Source organism: Tiliqua scincoides, chromosome 1 (genome assembly GCF_035046505.1).
Source record: "Tiliqua scincoides isolate rTilSci1 chromosome 1, rTilSci1.hap2, whole genome shotgun sequence".
Classification (NCBI taxonomy): Eukaryota; Metazoa; Chordata; class Lepidosauria; order Squamata; family Scincidae; genus Tiliqua; species Tiliqua scincoides.
The window spans coordinates 78,878,535-78,897,207 of NC_089821.1; the positions used below are offsets into that span (position 1 = coordinate 78,878,535).

At 45.1% G+C, this 18,673-nt stretch overlaps 1 pseudogene; it reads left to right on the forward strand.

The window, feature by feature from the left end:
- The first annotated feature begins 8,744 nt into the window (after nucleotides 1-8,744).
- LOC136637233 (5S ribosomal RNA) lies at nucleotides 8,745-8,865 on the forward strand (annotated as a pseudogene).
- Nucleotides 8,866-18,673: the final 9,808 nt, after the last annotated feature.

Genomic DNA, 18,673 nt, shown 5'->3' on the forward strand with positions numbered 1-18,673 from the left:
CATATTCTTATCCTTCAAGAAATTTATTTGTTTTCCTAATTCTGCTTATGATATAATGTGAATTAGCTCAGCAACAGCTGAATTGCACTGGTATAATGATTTCTGAGCTTCTTCCAAATTGAAGCACAAATAGAAAATAGGCCTCTTATCCATTCATTCCAAATCCCATGCCTGAAGGAACAGATGAATTCCAGCACTGGAAAGTGCAAGCAGACATGATTTTAAATTACTGAAGCATTAAAATTTTTATAAACCTACAATTTGGTCACTTGGCTTTTGGAACAAACAAGGCATCAAGTGAATGAAAATTATTGGAAACTTTTGTTTTGTTATGAGATGATCAACATGCTAAGGGCTTAATGTTTTTATCTGTAGAATGTAATTCTGCTGTTCTCAATGAGATAGTTTTTAAAATCACATTATCCAAAAGGTCTTTTAGGAGATAGAAAGAAACAATCAGCAGGATTAGCACAGATTGTCACACATTAATGCTTAAAGGAATCATTCCAAAACCCACAAGTCATTTATATACAATATGAATTTTTGTTTTCAGTTAACATGGCCAAATAAGACCGTCCTGGTTTTTGCCACATGCACAACTCTAAAAAGTGCTGGAAGAGGAAATAATAACATTTGTGAAAGAGCTGAAAACTATGTCTTGACCAATTGTCCAGGATTGTACCAGGACAAGGCAGATTTACTGACAGGACTAGTGCCTAGTAGCCATTTTCTGTTTTTCCTAGTTCAGTAGCTGAATGGGGTAGAAATCTAGTAGTTTTCAGCTGCTGTCACCATCCCAGGTCATTGAGACAGGGCCCATGAGAGGGAGGACAAGCAATCATTTCTACTGAGTCCTAGAGTCAAAGAGGGGGCCCAGAAGCCAAAGGGGGGGGGTCCAAAATTAGCTGGGATCTTATATTTCAAGCAAGGGATGCTGGGTGTGCAGCAGTGGTGGCTGCCACTAGCCATATACGCTAGGCCGAATAATGCATGCATGACATTCATTACCCCAGTGTCAAATCTGGGAAGAAACTGGTGTGCTACAGTAGCGCTTTGGCTTGTGGATCTACTAACCATGAAAGAGTGTATAGGAGCTGCAGGACTACAGCTGCTGCAGAAGTAAGTTTTAGTGCACACAGAATACTTTCCAATCTAGTGTGAGCCTAAATACGAGGATGCTAATTTTCTGCAAGGATTTTCTATATTTAAAAGATTTTAGAGAGGAGTGCATTTGATTTTCTATTTTACTGTATCTAGCTGCTGACACTGTGTGGGCAGCAGGGGTGGATTCAGTGTTTGTGTGGGGGGGGGGGCCATGAGCGCTACCTTAACTCCAGAGACCAGGTCAACCAGATGGGTAGACCTGGGCTCCCAGTTGAACAGTTGAATAGGATACTTTGAAGGAAACTGCTTCCTCATAGATGAAAGTATCATGGTGTAGGGAGGGAACTGGCCTCTCTGAGGATATGTGTATATGTGGCATCTTTTTGGAGTAGTCCGGTTTCCCCTTCTCGAATTGGATGGTGATACAGAGTCACTGGAAATGATTTAAACAGTCCTCATTTGTCCTTTTCTAATATAAACAGGCACAGTGCCACTTTTTAAATGGCACTGCTAAGATGTATTATGATAAATGAGAGAGATTGCAAAACTTCATAGAGAATTATTTGACCTCAGTCTGGATCATACAGGTCAGGCCAGGCAAAATGAATTGATTTTAAAATGGCACTTCTGTTGTGTGCTCAGGAACAGAGATTGACAGCCATTCCTTGGATGATGGTCTTTAAAGGTTTTGGAACAAGTGTGTAAAACTCATTTTCTGTCCTGTCTTGTTTTGTGATAACTGAGTGAAAAATCGGAAGTTGCTACTGGGTTCTCAGCAACGACAGTGGCATCACTCAGCTCAAACACAGAAGGAAAAGACCAGAAACTGCCAAGGGCTTCTCAACTTTCCTGACAAGGAGATTGACCCCAAACATGGAGGTATGCCAGTTGTTAGCAGGTCAAATTCACTGGGGCACATTAACCTGAGGAAAAAAAATATTAGAAAGGCCATATGATTAAATAGTGAAAGATTTTACACCTTGTCTAGTACAGGCCCTAAATGATTGCTGTCCACAGGAATTCAAAGCTATTTGACAAGAGATGTTCCTGAAGAGGAGTAAGCAATGGATTTCAAATTACCATGAAGAATTCATGATAACACTGACTTCTTTGTCATTGACTCTCAGAATCCTTGATTGACCATCAGCCACTTTGTGCATTCACATCAGAATCCATCATGACATCTTCTGGGAAGGCACACGATGAGCCTTAATTTGTTTCTGCTTGTTCTTCAGGTTCGCATCTACCTGAACTTTCACTCTCTTATGGCCCAGTTCTATCCCTGGGAAATGCCAGCATGCCATCAAGTAGTTGGCAACCTTCAGTCTCGAAAGACTATGGTATCGCGCTCTGAAAGGTGGTTCTGGCACAGTGTCTAGTGTGGCTGAAAAGGCCGATTCGGGAGTGACAATCCCTTCCACACTGGGAGCAAGTGCATTCTGTCCCTGGTCTGTCTCCCTGGCTATGGGCCTTCCTTCTTTGCCTCTTAGCCTCAGACTGTTGGCCAAGTGTCTCTTCAAACTGGGAAAGGCCATGTTGCACAGCCTGCCTCCAAGCGGGCCACTCAGAGGCCAGGGTTTCCCACTTGTTGAGGTCCACTCCTAAGGCCTTCAGATCCCTCTTGCAGATGTACCATCTTGATGTACCTCTTGCAAGATGTACTTTGCAAGATGTACCATCTTGATAGTGTACCATCAAGTACACCAGCACAAAGACAGCCCTACCATTGCAGAAGCTCCTCCACTCACAACTGTTGGACAGGCACCAGTGCAGCAGTGACAAAGCCACTTGCCACTGGCAATAGGAGAGAGAATCTGCACAACCCTACCAGTGGAGAGGTGGAAAAATGTAGAGAGGGGAGGGATGAGGGTAAAATGAGACAGAGTTGGTGGCCACTGGATCCCAAACCTCTTCTTGAGATGGACATGCCCCCAGTGGCTCTGAAGCACTACGCCAGCAACAGAACTGGTGTTGCTCACATGAGTCCAATTGGGGACTATGCAACAACCAAGATACATGGTAATCCCTCCCCCTCAACCATCCACCAGGACAGGGGTGCCCAAACCCCGGCCCTGGGGCCACTTGTGGCCCTTGAGGCCTCTCAATGCGCCCAGAGAGCCCCCAGTCTCCAATGAGCCGCCAATGAGCCTCTGGTCCTCTGGTCCTCTGGAGCTTTGTTGGAGCCCACACTGGCCTGACGCAACTGCTCTCAGCGTGAGGGCGACTGTTTGACCTCTCACATTCGCTGTGGGATGAAGTCTCCCTCCACTGCTTGCTGTTTCACATCTGTGATGCAGCAGCGGCAGCAAAGGAAAGGCCAACCTTGCTTTGTGCAAGGCCTTTTATAGGCTTTGAGCTATTGCAAGACTTTCATTCATTCATATAAGTTCATCTTTAATATATTCATTTATGTAAACTTATGTAAATTTATTCAAATTTTAAATGTAAATTAATTCTTCCCCCCCGGCCCCCGACACAGAGTCATAGAGACAATGTGGCCCCCCCTGCTAAAAACTTTGGACACCCCTGCACCAGGACAATGCAGTAACAGACCTGCCTCTCGCTGTGCCCTGGGGCAAAGGTCCACGATGCCACCCCTTTGTGATGCTGCCCCCTGCGCAATGCCATTCCCATACTCACACAGCACAACAGAGCCTCATGTGATGCTAGGAGTGACTAGGAGGCTTTCCCGTGTTCTTAAACAGTACTTCTGGGAAACTGGAAGTACTGCTTAAGATTGTATTGAAAGCCTTAGAAGACTTCCTGCATGGTCTGGAGTGCCAAGTGGATTCAGTGCTCAGGGCATTTGCCCCCCTGCCTCCCCTCCGGGCCCGGCAACTGGGACAATGCATCGAATTTGATGGACATTGCACCGGCCACATAGGATTCCTCTGCCAGTAAAAATATGTGCAAAAGAATCTGTAGCAGAAGTCTACAGATTAGAGTCACCTCAAGCTGAAAATCATTCATGCAATCTACCATACATCTTTTATTCTGAGACTTTCCTTTCTCATTCAGAAAGGCAATGGCTAGGACTGCTGCCTCCCCAGCCAGTGGCAGCTCAGGTGTTGTTAGTGCTGTCTAGTTCTGAGATGTTTGGCAGTGATGGCTTTGCCTGGCACAGTTCACTCATCATCTTTATTACAACAACCCAGGGAGTTTGGAATTCTAGCCTGGATTGCCTTCCATTTCAACAGTACTGAGTCAGTTTCACACCATTGGCGTGGCTCCTAAGGTCCCCCTTAAATAAACATCTCCTATTGCTAAAAAGGCATGTGCTATTTGTAGTCCACTCCCAAGTGGCTCATCTCCAGCTCATCAGATCTGTTTTAATCCCCTTAGCAGTATGACTGGTACATCACACTCCATCAGTCTATCCAGTGCTGTGATGTTAGGTACGCAATGTATAAGTTCCAGTTGATCTGAGTGGAAATTGCCTACTATCTCAGGGCATTTCGGATCACACTCTTGGTAGTTGTTTATTCATGTTGTACAGATGTCCTGTATTCACAGTTTGTTGGCCTCTCACTTGACTTTTACCAACAATGACATTTGCCCCCATGCTTATTTCATGGTCTCAGTCTCTTCCTTTTGCTCCAGGCTCCTCTGCTCCTTCCTAGAGATAAAGCTGTCAACGGACTGACACTTCCATCTTCTCCGTCATGGTTTTCCATTACGGCTCCCTTGAGTTCTGTTGAACTACATTCATTGTGCTTTAAGCAGGATAAGCTGAGTAAATCATTAAAGCCATGCTCCTCTGCATAGACACCCTTGCCATCACATCGCAAGATTAAATTAGCTTCCCTGATAAATTGATTTGATGAGCCAATTTGGATGGTGCATAAGGTATTTATACAGTTCCAAAGGGAATGGAATTTTAAAAAAGCATTTTCTTAATGGCCAGAGACTTTTTAATACATTTCTGCTATTCATGTCCTGTCCTATATAAATCTGCCTATTTTTTTTCCAACTATAGAAGTATGATTTCCATTCCAGGTCTTACAGTGCAGTCCTGTTGATTTTTGTAGTTTAGTGAATATGGATGTCAAATCCTTACTGGGAAGATGGGTATGAAAAAGTGAGAAGCTGTCAGTCAAGATAGCCACATAAAAATTGTACTTGAATACAATTTCCTGGGAAGCAAAAAAGCAAAGGACTGCTGGCTGCATGCCTGTCTATAGGATTCCTAGAATTATCTGTTTGGCCACCATTGGAAACAACAAACTGGACTACGTGAGCCTTTGGTTTGATCAGAAGGGTTATTTTTATGTTCAGTAGTAAGATAGATCAACTATTACAGTTTTTATTAAGAGCATGAATTCAATTTCCAATCAAAGAAGAGTTACTGTTTATCCCACTTTCCAACTACTGGCATCTAATGGAACCAGGAGAACAGAGAAACTAGGGCTACCAGTGACATAACTTTGTTCAATTTCAAGTCTGTGGGAAGTGATGAATATGATGCAGCATCTGTCCAAATCTCCAAAACTCAGGGGGCAATCCCAAACTGTAGATGGCCTGGCACAAGTCCCTTGCACCGGTCCAGCGGTGTTGCATAAGGCATTTTTATGCCACCATTGAAGAGGGAGGCTGCCACAAGCCCCACAGAGTTGTCCCAGGCAACTTGGAGCAGCCCCGGACTCTTTAGGTGGCGCAGATCTGATTAGAACCATTGGGACTGCTGCAGCTTTACCCAGGGTAAGGGGAATGAATTCCCCTTGTCCTGGGCTGAGATGCAGGCGGCCACAACCCCACGTTGAATACGGGGCAGGCCAGCCGGCCATCCAGCCTCCCCTTTGCAATGTTGGTTAGGATTGTCAGTTTCTTTACCATGCTTCCTCTCAGGGACAGCACAATTGGTGACACAGACCAACACCATGCCACCCTTGGTCCCCACTACTGCTCCCTCTGCTGCTAAAAAAACCCAGCCCATTACTGTGCTCAGTTACATGGTTTTGGCAAACATGTATGTCATTTGTACAGCTTCTGTTGGCACTTTCACATCACATATAAATCCACAGCTGAAACAGTTTGCTGAGAAACCAAAGTCCTTAGGATTCCAATGGAGCTGCAGGCCCAATCTAAGAGATTTTTAGTTGTGCAAACAAACCACTAGAGTAAAAGATGGGTATGTTTTCAACCATTCATCCAAGCATCATATATTTAAAAGTTACTTAAGATCTAGAAACTTTGAAATGTGGGGCTTGGATTGACCACCACTGATCTCAGGAATCCCTGCTGGTCCATATCTGAGGATCAGCTGAGCTATATGATCCTCCTGGCAGGTTTCCCAGAGTTACAGAATCTGCCTTTACCCAGTTTCCAGTTTGGGTTATAGATCTACCAAAAACAGGGGAAGGTACCATCTGGACATGCAGGAAGAAGAAACTATTGAAAAGGCCAGCATTGTCCAAGCACAGAAGAAGTAATGATACAAGGTATCTAGTGATAGGCTCCTCATCCGTTTTCCTCAATAATATCCTAGCTCAAGAAAAAAAATCCTTTAGGATTATCCTTAGCATTATTTTTCATTTCAGATGTTTAGACTCCTTGTGTCAGCAGTAAACTAAGTTCAAAAGCCAACAATCCTCCCCAGAGAAATTGGTTCAAATCATAAGCAGGATCCTTTGCCTACCTTTGCTTCTCTGCCTTGAGGCCAACAGAAAACAAGACTCTAAACAGCACTGAATTAAGCAGTAATTGTGATGATGATGTTGGGTCGCACACAGTCACATTTGCTATGTACATCCTCATTATGACAGGGCTCTACTCCCGATGTTCCTTCTGAGGAGCATCTACCCTCTGCTTTAATTACATCACTTAGAAAACGGTGCAATGACTTGAGCACAAATCGATCTTGTTTCTCAGCCAGGAAGCTTGTTTTTCTCCCCGCTTTATGGTAACAAATGTGCTACTGATAATGGCATAGGTGCCGCAGAGTGGTTCCTTGCCGAGCCCACTACTTCTGGCTTTTTCTTATTATGTGTAATTGATGCGACAGTTTGCAAACATTTAACAAAACAAATTAACAGACTCGCCTTTTCTTCATCCTGGGCTTGCGGTTTCAATCTTCTCGACAGGTGCAGAGGCAATTAGTAATGATCTCACTTGAAAGATCATTTCATCATGAGTGGTGAGGTTCTACATGCCTATAGCTGCAAAATGAATAAGCACCATAGACAGCCTGAATTAAATCCCAGATACCAGGGCCATTTTGAACACCCCTCTATTTTCCCAACTAAGGAAGAGTTGTGGTTTCATTGGGAAATCAGACTTCAGCAGATTTCAGTAGGGAACACCAAATGTCCCTTCCCCCCCCCCCCCAGTCTTTTTCTTTGCTCATATTTCTCCTTTGCTGAGGAAAAATCTGGTTTGTTAGAAATAATAAAATCCTATGAAAACTGGTTCATTAATTATAGTAATTTGAGGCTGTTAAATTCTGCAAAACTAAACATTCTGCAGTAAAATTAATGATGCAAGTCGGACAAAATTATGATAATTCATTTAAGTTGTATATTTTGTTCATGTGCCCAAGATTAACATTTTCACAGAAATTAATATTCTGAAGTGAGGCAGGAGGAGATGATAGAAAGTAAATGATGCTGAGGGAAAGGGGGTCACTGGGGCCCAGTATGATGGCAGACATAAGAGGTTTGGGTTTAGGTGGTGCAAGGGTTGGATCCTTACTCAGGCATAGAGCTTACTACATGGTTCTGGTAAGATATTCTCTTCCAAGCTAACCTACCTTAAGGAGTTGTTGTGAGAATTAACAAAGAGACTAAAAGAAAGGATAGAAATTTAAAACATTTTATTCACTAAGGAGTACAATAGGAATAATAAATAATAAAAGGCATACAAGTCTTAGATGATTGGCTATGCTTACAACCTCGAGAATATTTACCAAGTGAGGCCTGTCAACAACTCATACTAAGCCTTTCCATTCAAAATGCTAGCATCAATTTTTTTTTCCCTTTTCCCTCATGTCCATCCCACTGATATGATTGGATGGGCAATGTTGAAAGTGGGCAGTGAGAAACAGCTACAGACAGCTATGCACTGCCAGCAAAAAACATGCCATTCACTCACATTTTTCACCAAGCACAGGCCTATATCAGACATGTTAACCTACAGTAACATTGCTCACTTGGGGGCCCAAGGCTGAGTCTGGGCACATGTGCCATTTTGTGTGAGCCAGACAATGACGCATACATATGTGTGAACAATTTGCCCTATCGACATGGTTCCATCGCATCCATTAATCACTTCACCCTTTCTCAGAAGATGTTCTGGGATGTTCCCTTCACCTTGTTCCAGGCATACATGTTCAGAACGCTCAGACCTGGTACTTATGATGTGAGAGGATCTTACTGCACAACTGAATGTCTGAGCTCCACTGTAAAACTACTGGAATCATGGGAAAACATGAAATTCACTCCCAGTGCTGAGAAAGGCTTCCCATTTTCTTTCCAAAGTACAGTTGCCCTCTGTATCTGCAGATTCGGTTTCAGCTACTTCTGGTATCCGATGTTCACAAATTCCCTTGTCATGCTCATCTCATCCGTTTTTGTTCCGTTTGCCCATTTGCAGCCCTCCAAATTGATTCCTCTTTGCTCCTGCTTGTTAGCACTTGCCCTCCAAGCACAAAGAGCAAGCAATTACCCTGCACATGCCCAATCTCGTCTGATCTCGGAAGCTAAGCAGGGTCAGGCCTGGTTAGTACTTGGATGGGAGACCACCTGGGAATACCTGGTGCTGTAGGCTTATACCATAGTCTTTCGAGACTGAAGGTTGCCAACCAACCATTGGAGGTCAAGCACTAACAAGCTGCGCAAAGAGGATGCAGTTGGGGGGGGGGGCTTGCGTGGAACAACAGTAAGAATAGGGTTCACTGCTGCCCACGGTTTTTGGTATCGGCGGTAGCAACAGGAACATATCCCCTGCAGGTAAGGTGGGGGAGGAGATTGTAATAGCTTTTTGTAGTTCCGTGAATTTGACGTGAATGTTGGTGCACATGGATTTCAGATCCTTGCTGAAAACAGCTATTCAAAAGTGGAAAAGGTAGCATTACACAAAGGTTTAAAACTGAACTTGCAAGCTAGATGGAGGGTAGGACATTCCAATTACCTGTTTTGTGTTCAACAGCAGCAACCTCTGTAAATTAGGAATCAAGTCAGTCATAAAGAAGAAAACTATTAAAGTGCCTCTCTCGAAATCATTATGAAGATATCATTCATGTTTATAATTTATGAAATGTCCCATAGTAATTGATTTTTGTAGTTCAATGAATTTTAATGGCAAAACTGCAAACAATGCTTGCAAAATAACTCATTTAGGGGGACAACTACACTGGGTTTGGACAGCCCAGCTGGTAACTTTCCGCTTCAGGAGGAGGACAGCCGCATCCTCCTGGGTCTACAGAGGTCAGTCTTCAGTCATCTATTCAGTGAGGACATCTCCATTTTCTTCCGTGATATGTAGTGACAAGAGCGAGCAGAAGGGCGGCCAGTTCTCGTTCGAGGCCAAACATGGTGTACTTTGTGGGCAGAGGTAATCATTGCAGGCAGACTGGTGTTATTGAAAACCGCTCCGGTACAAATGGAAATTCCAATTTACGCCTGCAAGAAACACTTGAGGCTGCCAGCCAGGCTCAGCCTGTCAAGAGATTGTATATGCAGTGGCAAAAACCAAGGTTAGGACTTTTCTAGTAATTTAAAGGTGACTGCAAAATATGAAAATGGTTCAACTAGAACAGACTTCAGGTCATTATAAGAAATGATAACCACTTGCTACTTGAACCTAGGGTTCAACGTACCAGAAATGGTGAAACAACCTGGTCAGATTTTTTTACTTTTTGGCACAGGGGGAAGGTAGGCAGGGACCAGGAGGCAGGGCCAGAATCCAGCAGTTATGCCCCATTTCCGGGTGGCCTGGGGCAGTCCCGGGCTGCTCAGATTTGTGCCACCAATTTAGGTGACACAGATCTGAGTAGACCCATTGGGGCTGCTGTGGCTCTCTCAGGGGTAAGGGGAAAAGCCTCCCCTTGCCTCAGGCTGACCCACGAGCAGCCCAAAACATGCGCCAGATACAGCACACGCCCACTGGCCTGCCTGTTCCAGCTCAAGTTAGGATTGAGCTGTTATGCCCTATGAGTGGGCTCAGGCCCAGCCAGCGCTTGTGTGTTTCCTGAGCCAGCTTCCAATGCTGCCTTTCTCTCCCCCTCCCACCTCCACATTTTTTAAAAAGCCAAGTTAAAGGGGAAGCAGAAATGAGCTAAAACAAACTGCCCACCCCTTCGCCTTTCCTTCAGCTCCAGACAGCCTGGGTACAGCCATAGGGAGTTTGGTAGGATTGGGCTGTTAATTGTTAACAGTGTGTTTTATGACGGCAGTTAATTTTGCTATTATTGCGAGTCACTTTGCCGGCCCTTTTTTGAGCCAAAAAGAGAGATATGGCTAAATAAATAAAAAAAATATGTATAAGATTTAATGTTGGCTCTACTTGGCTGATGTGGTTGTTCTGCCAGTTTTCCTCACTGATGGATGTGTTTTCAACATGCTGCTCTTTGTACCCAACTATAGAAAGAATCATCAGGGGAAATTTGTAAGGAGGGATGTCTGTGATATATTGATGAACAGGACCTTGTGGGGCAGGCGGCTAATTAAATAGAAGTTATGTAATCTGCTAGCTGTCAAAATCTAATTGAATTAGAATTGAAGAGGTGAGATTAAAAAGGAGATAATATGAAAGCAGCATGGTTGTACTTGAAAAAAGAGAGCTCACGCCATTCAATTTTTAACTTTCCTTTCTGGAATAAGAAGAATGGAAACTCTTAGGAGATGCAGTCAAAAAAGCATGTTGTGCTACATGGCAAGAAAGAGAAGGAAGTTTTCCAAGTCAAGCCTCGACCAATCACACGATAAGCTAATGTAACTTGGGTGCTGCAAATTTGGTATAAATCTTCTCTAATGCATATGTGCACTGGTGTAAACGGAACAGGTCAGGGGGCAAACGCCCAGAGGTTCCACCCAGGAGGTGCCGCTGCAACCCCCTGCCTCCCCTTTCCAAGGTCTTTTGAGGCCTCCAGAGGGTCTAAAAACAGCACTTCCAGTTTTCTGAAGGCCTCCAGACACACTCCGTGGGGGGTGGGGCACCACAGGGGAGCAGCACTTTGTGGTTCTGACCAGTGGTGGGATTCAAATAAATTAACAACAGGTTCTATGTCCTAATGAGCAATGAGCAATTCAGCTTCAATTGTATGCCGCAAAGGAAGTTGAAAGACTATGGCTACACTCCTATACTGTACAGTACACACTTTCCTGGGAGTAAGCCCCATTGAACATAATGGGACTTACTTCTGAGTAGACAGTCATAGGATTGCACTGTAACTTTAACCAAGTTACTGTAACTTTAACCCAATGTCTAAATCCAAATTGCAAGGCTGCAATTCTGTCCTCTATAGTCCTACTTACAGGCCTCTGGACACTAGTTTCCAAGGAGGATAAACATGCGGCTGAAATGCACACTTCAAATGGACATTTTTTCTTGAATTCTCAAGGCAGTTGTATAATGAAATCAGGAAGGCACCAAGAAGAGGAGGTGGGAACTGCCAGGGCTCCAGGTTACCAACCTCTGGAGACACCACAGCAGCATAGCACCTTCATCTGCACAAACCAACTTGCTGCACTGGGCTTTGAGCTGGGCCACCTTCCTTCTCAGTGGGAACTTGGTGATTTTTACCAGAGCAGTCAATCCTCTCAAGGATCTGGTTCACTTTTAGTGGTGAACATCTGGTCAGCAAAAGAGCACTGAGCACATAGTCTGACATAATCATCAACCAAAAGCAACAACAGCATAGTAACATCTTTACATCTCCCCTTCTTTTTTGTTCTATTACAGCATTCCTCAGCATCTGCCTCTCGCCTGCTGTACCATTTTGCATGGCCCACCTCTGGGAAGTACAACTGGAAGTAACTGGAATGACTTTATCACCAGTTATTTCCATACTAAGAGGCCAGACATGATGCAACAAACCATGGTAAGAGGCTCAGGTTACAATCCTATCCACTTTTTCCTGGTAGTAAGTCCCATTGACTACAATGGAACTTACTTCTAAGTAGACATGCATAGGATTGGGCTCCCAGGGTAGATGGGAGGGCTTTTTTGAGTGCAAGAAAAGCAGAACTGAGCCTCCTACCACTGTTTGTTGCATCGTATTGCTGGTCTCACTGCCAGGCAGTGGAGGTCTGGGGGGGGGGTCCTGCCATGAGTGCCACTGGGCATCACCTCAAGTACCACTGGTGGTATGAGTACTACTGGTTGAGAAATGCTGCTCTATTGCTTTTACCACCCAGCCAAAAAAAGAATTCCAGTGAACTCTAAAGCTTCCCCCTCCAACTTCCAACTCTGCAATCCAATGCACATCTACTCAGAAGCCCAACAAGTTCAAGGGGAGTTGTTGACTTCCAGGGTTTGAGAGAGAATGGCAGCCTTGAAGGACAGTTTCACTAATGAGCAAAAAAGTACTATGAGGGGATTGTTCTTCTAGGTTGCTTTCTGACAGGCAACAGCAGATACCCATCACTTTGGTCTACTCCAGTGGCGATTCTCCCACAAGTTTGAGGGCTGCTACTGACCAAGGAGTGCAAAGCAGGGGCCTGCAGTGGGTGGGGAGGCAGGTGAGGCAGAACCTCCCCACCAAGTCCTTTGAAAGTGTTGCAGCTGTGTAGGTCCCCAAGCACCCACAACCCAGCCTAACAAGCCTTGCAGGTTTTGAGGTTTGCCCTGATTACAAGTTCTTCCCAGTGCTTCTCCAGTTCTTCTTCATTAGGTGATAGGTAAACCTATCCAGTTCTTCTTCATTAGGTAAACCCAATTTGCAAACTTGTTCAAAAAATCTTCAATTTCTAGTCAGCCTTTCACTTGCAGGGGGAGAATAACCTAAAGGAACTTTTCTGCTAGAAAAGGAGCAATGCTAACTGTACCATCCTCAGCACACTTACCTGGGAATAGCAGCCCAATCCTATGCAAGCCTACACAGGAGTAAATCACATTATATAGTCAATTGGACTTGCTTCCCAGGTGTGAGTAGGATTGCAGCCTAAGGGCTATCCAACTTTCCAGAGCCAATGCAGACACATTGCAGTCCCGAGGTAAGGGAACAAACATTCCCTTGTCACAAGGAGACCTCCAGGACTTGGTGCTGGAAAGTTACAGTTAAGAGGACTTAGGACCCAATCCTATCCAATTTTCCAGTGCCAGTGCAGCTGTACCAATAGCGCATGCACTGCATCCTGTGGTGGGGGGCAGGGAACATTTGTTCCCTTACCTCAGGGCTGCATTGTGACTGAACAGGTGCTAGAAGAAAGCCTCACTGAGCACAATAGGACTTACTTCTGAGTAGACATGCATAGGATTGTGCCCTAAGGCTGCAATCCTACTTCCACTTTCCTGGGAATAAGCCCCATTGGCTATAATGAGATTTACTTCTGAGTAGATATGCATAGGATTCTGCCCAAAGGCTGCAATCCTATCCACACTTTCCTGGGAGTAAGACCCATTGAACACAATAGGACTTACTTCTGAGAAGACCTGCATAGGATTGTACCCTTAATGAAGTAATGTTTTGTGCCACATTCCTGCCTTTTTTTAACCTGAGGAATTTCAGCTGTGGGAGCATTGCCTCTATGTGTCTGATAGTGTATTATACAATCATTGTGTAACAACACGTTGTATTGCAATGAAAAGATCCCAGGCACAAAACTGCATTCCCAAACCCCAAGGATGAAAACCAACCCCATGGTGCAGTCCTGTGCTTGTGGGAAGTAAGAGCACAATCCCTATGCCCATCTACTCAGAAGTAAGTCCCATTATAGTCAACAGAGCTTACTGCAGCATGAGAGCCCAAGCCTATGCATGTCTACTCATTATAGAGTCTCATTATAGCCAAAGGGGCTTACTCGCAGGAAAGTGTGGCTAGGACTGCTGCCTTTGAGCACAATCCTATGCATGTCTACTCAGCAGTAAGTCATTATAGCCAAAGGGGCTTACTCCCAGGAAAGTGTGGCTAGGAGTGCAGCATTTGAGCACAATCCTATGCATGTCTACTCAGCAGTAAGTCATTATAGCCAAAGGGGCTTACTCCCAGGAAAGTGTGGCTAGGAGTGCAGCATTTGAGCACAATCCTGTGCATGTCTATGCAGGAGTAAGTCATTATAGTCAAAGGGGCTTACTTGCAGGAGAGTGTGGATAGGATCACAGCCTCAGTGACGAGGATGAGATGTTTCCTTCTTCACCTTCTGATTGACAGTGTCTACTCAGAGGTAAGTGAGACACTGGGAGACTGACCCTCTTGCCTGGATCAAAGGTGGAGGGGGAGCTCCAAAAACTTCTGCAGTCCGGAGCTGGAAGGAGGAGGTGCCCCTTGGAGGTCCCAGGGCTGCGTTTCATTCTCCTCCAGACTGACAATGCAATGCTAGGCATGTCTACTCAGAAGTAAGCCCCATTGTGTTCAATGGGGCTTACTCCCAGGAAAGTGTGGATAGGATTGCAGCCTCAGTGACGAAGATATGCTTCCTTCTTCGCCTTCTGACTGACAGTGTCTACTCAGAGGTAAGTCCCACTGTATTCAAAGGGGCTTACTCCCAGGAAAGTGTGGCAGTTTGCCACACTTTCCTGGGAGTAAGCCCCATTGAACACAATGGAACTTACCTCTATGTAGGCACTGAGCACAATCCCACCCAGGTCTACTCAGAAGTTACTCCTATTTTGTTCAATGGGGCTTACTCTCAGGAAAGTGTGGTTAGGATTGCAGCCACTGTCAATCAGAATGTGAAGAAGGAAGCATCTCATCTTCGTCACTGAGGCTGCAATCCTCAGGGCGCTGGACGGGCAGCTGAACTGCTCCTCGTCAGCGAGGCAGCATGCTGGCACTGAACTGAAGTCCTCGTCAGCGAGGCTGCGTGCTGACTGCTCCTGTTGCCCTCGTTAGCAGGAGGGGACACATGGCGGCAGGGGGGGCTCGCCCTTGGGGGCAGCGGGGGCTCTTTGAGTGGGAGCGGCTCCAGCGTCCCCCTCTTCCTCCCGCGCCCCCCCCACTGGGAAAGCTGAGCCAGCTAGCTCAGCCGGGGAGGACAGGCGCGGGGCAGGCAGCTGCTCCTGTTCCCCTCGTTAGTGGGTGGGGACACATGGCGGCAGGGGGGTTGCCCTCGGGGGCAGCGGGAGCTCTTTGGGCTCCAGCGCCCCCCTCTTCTTCCCGCGCCCCCCGACTCACCGGGAGTGCTGAGCCTAGCCGGGGAGGAGAGGCGCGTGGCGAGGAGCTGAACTGCTCCTCATCAGCGAGGCTGCATGCTGGCCGTTCGCGCCCTCTCCTGCATTCTCCGCGCAGTCGTAGGAGGGTCATAGCTGCACGTGCGCTCCCCAGCCAACAACTGGTTCTCCGAACCAAGAGGTGAACTAGGAAGCGGTACGATAGAACCGCCACGAACCGGCTCAATCCCATCACTGGTTCTGACCCTAGGCGGCACAGGAGCCAGGACTGCAATTACATATATGTCATTCCTCTTCAATATAATGGAGAGATCAGAGTAGTGCTAGGAAAATGGCTCCATGCTTGTGACACTGTGGATGTTTTATGGTGGCACTGCATTTCCCAAGATGTTCCACAGTATGTCTGTGTACAATGAACGTATATTTTGCTTAGATGCATCTCTCCTTCGCTCACTTATATCTGAGTAGCCCCATAGGGTGGGCTGAGACTCTATGGGGTAAGGGCAAGAATATCCCCTTACCCTGAGGTGACCTCCAGTGGCTTCCCAACCTGTGTTCAATATAGTGCAGGTCACTACGGCCTGGCTGTACCAACATAAGTTAGGATTGCACTCTGTATGAGCCCATCTGCTGCTCAGCAAGGTTGCTAACCTACTTTGGTCCTGTGGCTTTGCACACTCCATGATAGACAGTGAATGAACTGCAGACAGACCTCACTGACACTTATTAACTTGGCCACCTGTTGGATAACTTGCAATGGCACAACAGCCCTGCTGGGTGAAGATGGTTGGCAACCCAACTTGTGTGTTTCTCTTGCAAATGATGCTCTGCTACTGACACAGTTGTATACAAACTTTGGCTGGATCACCCTTGTTGTCTCCTTCTTAGTAGTTAGGAATCCCTTCTTCCCATCTGAGTTTCTTTCTGAGGTTCTTTCACTAGCTGGCCTCAGGTTGAGGTTCTGCAGGAGGAAGGGGCATCTCTGTTCCCAGAGTCTGCAGCCTCCCTGTTCCATGATTCCTTGGGCTCTGGTGGGGGGAACTTCTCAGTGATTATGAGCTCCCTGTTCTTTACTGCCATGATATACAGGGGGCAGGGGCATGGATGCTGTTGGCATTGCTGGGAAGGGCTATACCACTTGTTTGTAGAAAAATATGAATCATGACTTCAGCTGTACAATAGCACCATGTTCAGCAGATGTGGTTCCAACTTTCTGTTTGTGGAAGTGTCCCTAGTTTGTATTGAGGACTCTCTTTGGCATATCTTCATAAAGGTTTCGTTTGTTTTATAATTAACTTATGAGCTGATGAATGAGTTTTAATATGCAACACATTTAAATCCAGTTTGACCTGATTTATAGTGCACTGCTAACCACAGGTGAAGATTTTAATTAAGAAGGCGGTGACTCTGATTCAGTACATGGAGGGAAACTCAAGATGTGATAAATTTGATTCCGAAGGTGATGCATCATTTTGAGTACAAAACATATTAAATTTATTGTGCAATGTATTTGTTGTACTGCATGATCTATAGCTTATACAAATGAGCTGTCATTTTTCTTTTTTTGCTGCTGCTTAGAATTTTTAATGTTCACTAAGTCACCATTCCTTGGGAAAAAATATTGTTTATGTTGCCTTTTGGACTTTTGCAAAACTGAAAGGATTTTCAGAGATGAATGACATGTTCAAGAACAATATTTAACTTTTACATAGCATAAAGCAATGATTCCAAGCACTTCCACACACACTATCTCAGTAATTCTTACAACAGACCTCTAAGGTAGGTCAGTGTTAATTATTCCATGTTACAGATAGGAATCTGAGGCTGGGAGACTTCCCAAATGACACCACTATCTTCATACAAGTTCAAAGGTGAGACTACGAGATTGAACTAGGGGCCTTCTTTTCTTACCACTGCATGAGCTCTAACCTATACCAGGCTATCATGCCCACCAAAACTGATGATGGCAATCATCAGAACAGAACATCAAAACTCAGTGGCTGTTAGAACAGGGCAAAAGGTTATCAGCCAAAAGAATTGAACTTCTACCCAGACTGCTTGCAAACCAAGGCACAAAAGAAACTTAGACAAAAGATTAAGACTGAAAGGAAGTTTACTTATAGTCTGATGCAGGCTCATACAGACACATAACTCACATCAAGAGTCTTAACACTGAGAGACCAGGAGCCCTAAGTAGCTTCCCCTGGATGCATGCAGATATACTGAGACTAGGATACACTCATCAGTAATACAAAGGTCAGCGAACAGGAAGCTATTTATACACAAAGAGGAAATCAGCAAAGGATGCAACCTTTACAATGACCATTAAAGGGACCACATACAATTTCACTTCCAAGAACTAAATGCTCCCTCAACTGGTGGATACTACTCAGTGTTGCTGTTCCCCAACAGTGGCATCAATAGGGTTTGCATCACTTGGCCAGTGTATCACCCCCATGAAGGACTTCCTCCCACGCACTGGGCAGGACAATGCTTCAAGCAGTGAACTTTGTACCCAACTCTACTGTGCTTTTTTTTTGCTATAATGTTTTATAGGGATATAAATATCCCTATATTTAATGTGGTTTGTGCAATTGCATTCTGCATGTAATTCCACATGGAATGATGTATAACAGGATAGAATTATTCAAAAATACCAAGATTTAAAAAATTTTGGCCAGTAGTGGTGTCATCTCCCCCAGTGTGCATCACCGGTGTGGCCCGCACCCTGCTAGCGACCCCACTGTCGAAACAGTTAAGCTCTCCTAGGTTATAGGTTTCCTCTACAAACCTAGAGACTGTACTGGTGATTATAAGTACCTTCTATTGAGCCAGACACAATGCAAGTGTCTTTAATGGACATCCCATAAGTTACTCGTGCATTATAGGTTGAGCAGTTTGTCACATCCATTATACATTGGCCCTGGTGGTGGTTTTGAATTTGCATAGGTGCACTGCTAGATTTTTATTACATCTTGAGGATATAAAGTTGCACCCATGTGGAATCCCAGTGAAGGAAAAATAAAATGATTTTTGTTTCAGAAAAAATGCCAGTCCGTGCAAAGACTCAGGGCCCAATCCTATCCAATTTCCCAGTGCCGGTGCAGCTGTGCCAATGGGGCATGCACTGCATCGTGTGGTAGGGCAGCAGTCACAGAGGCCTCCTTAAATTATGGGAACATTTGTTCCTTTACCTTGGGACTGCATTGCGACTGCACCGCGACTGCACCAGTGCAGGAAAATTGGATAGGATTAGGCCTAAAGTCATTTTCATTGCACTGAAGGAGCACTGAATGAGAAAAAG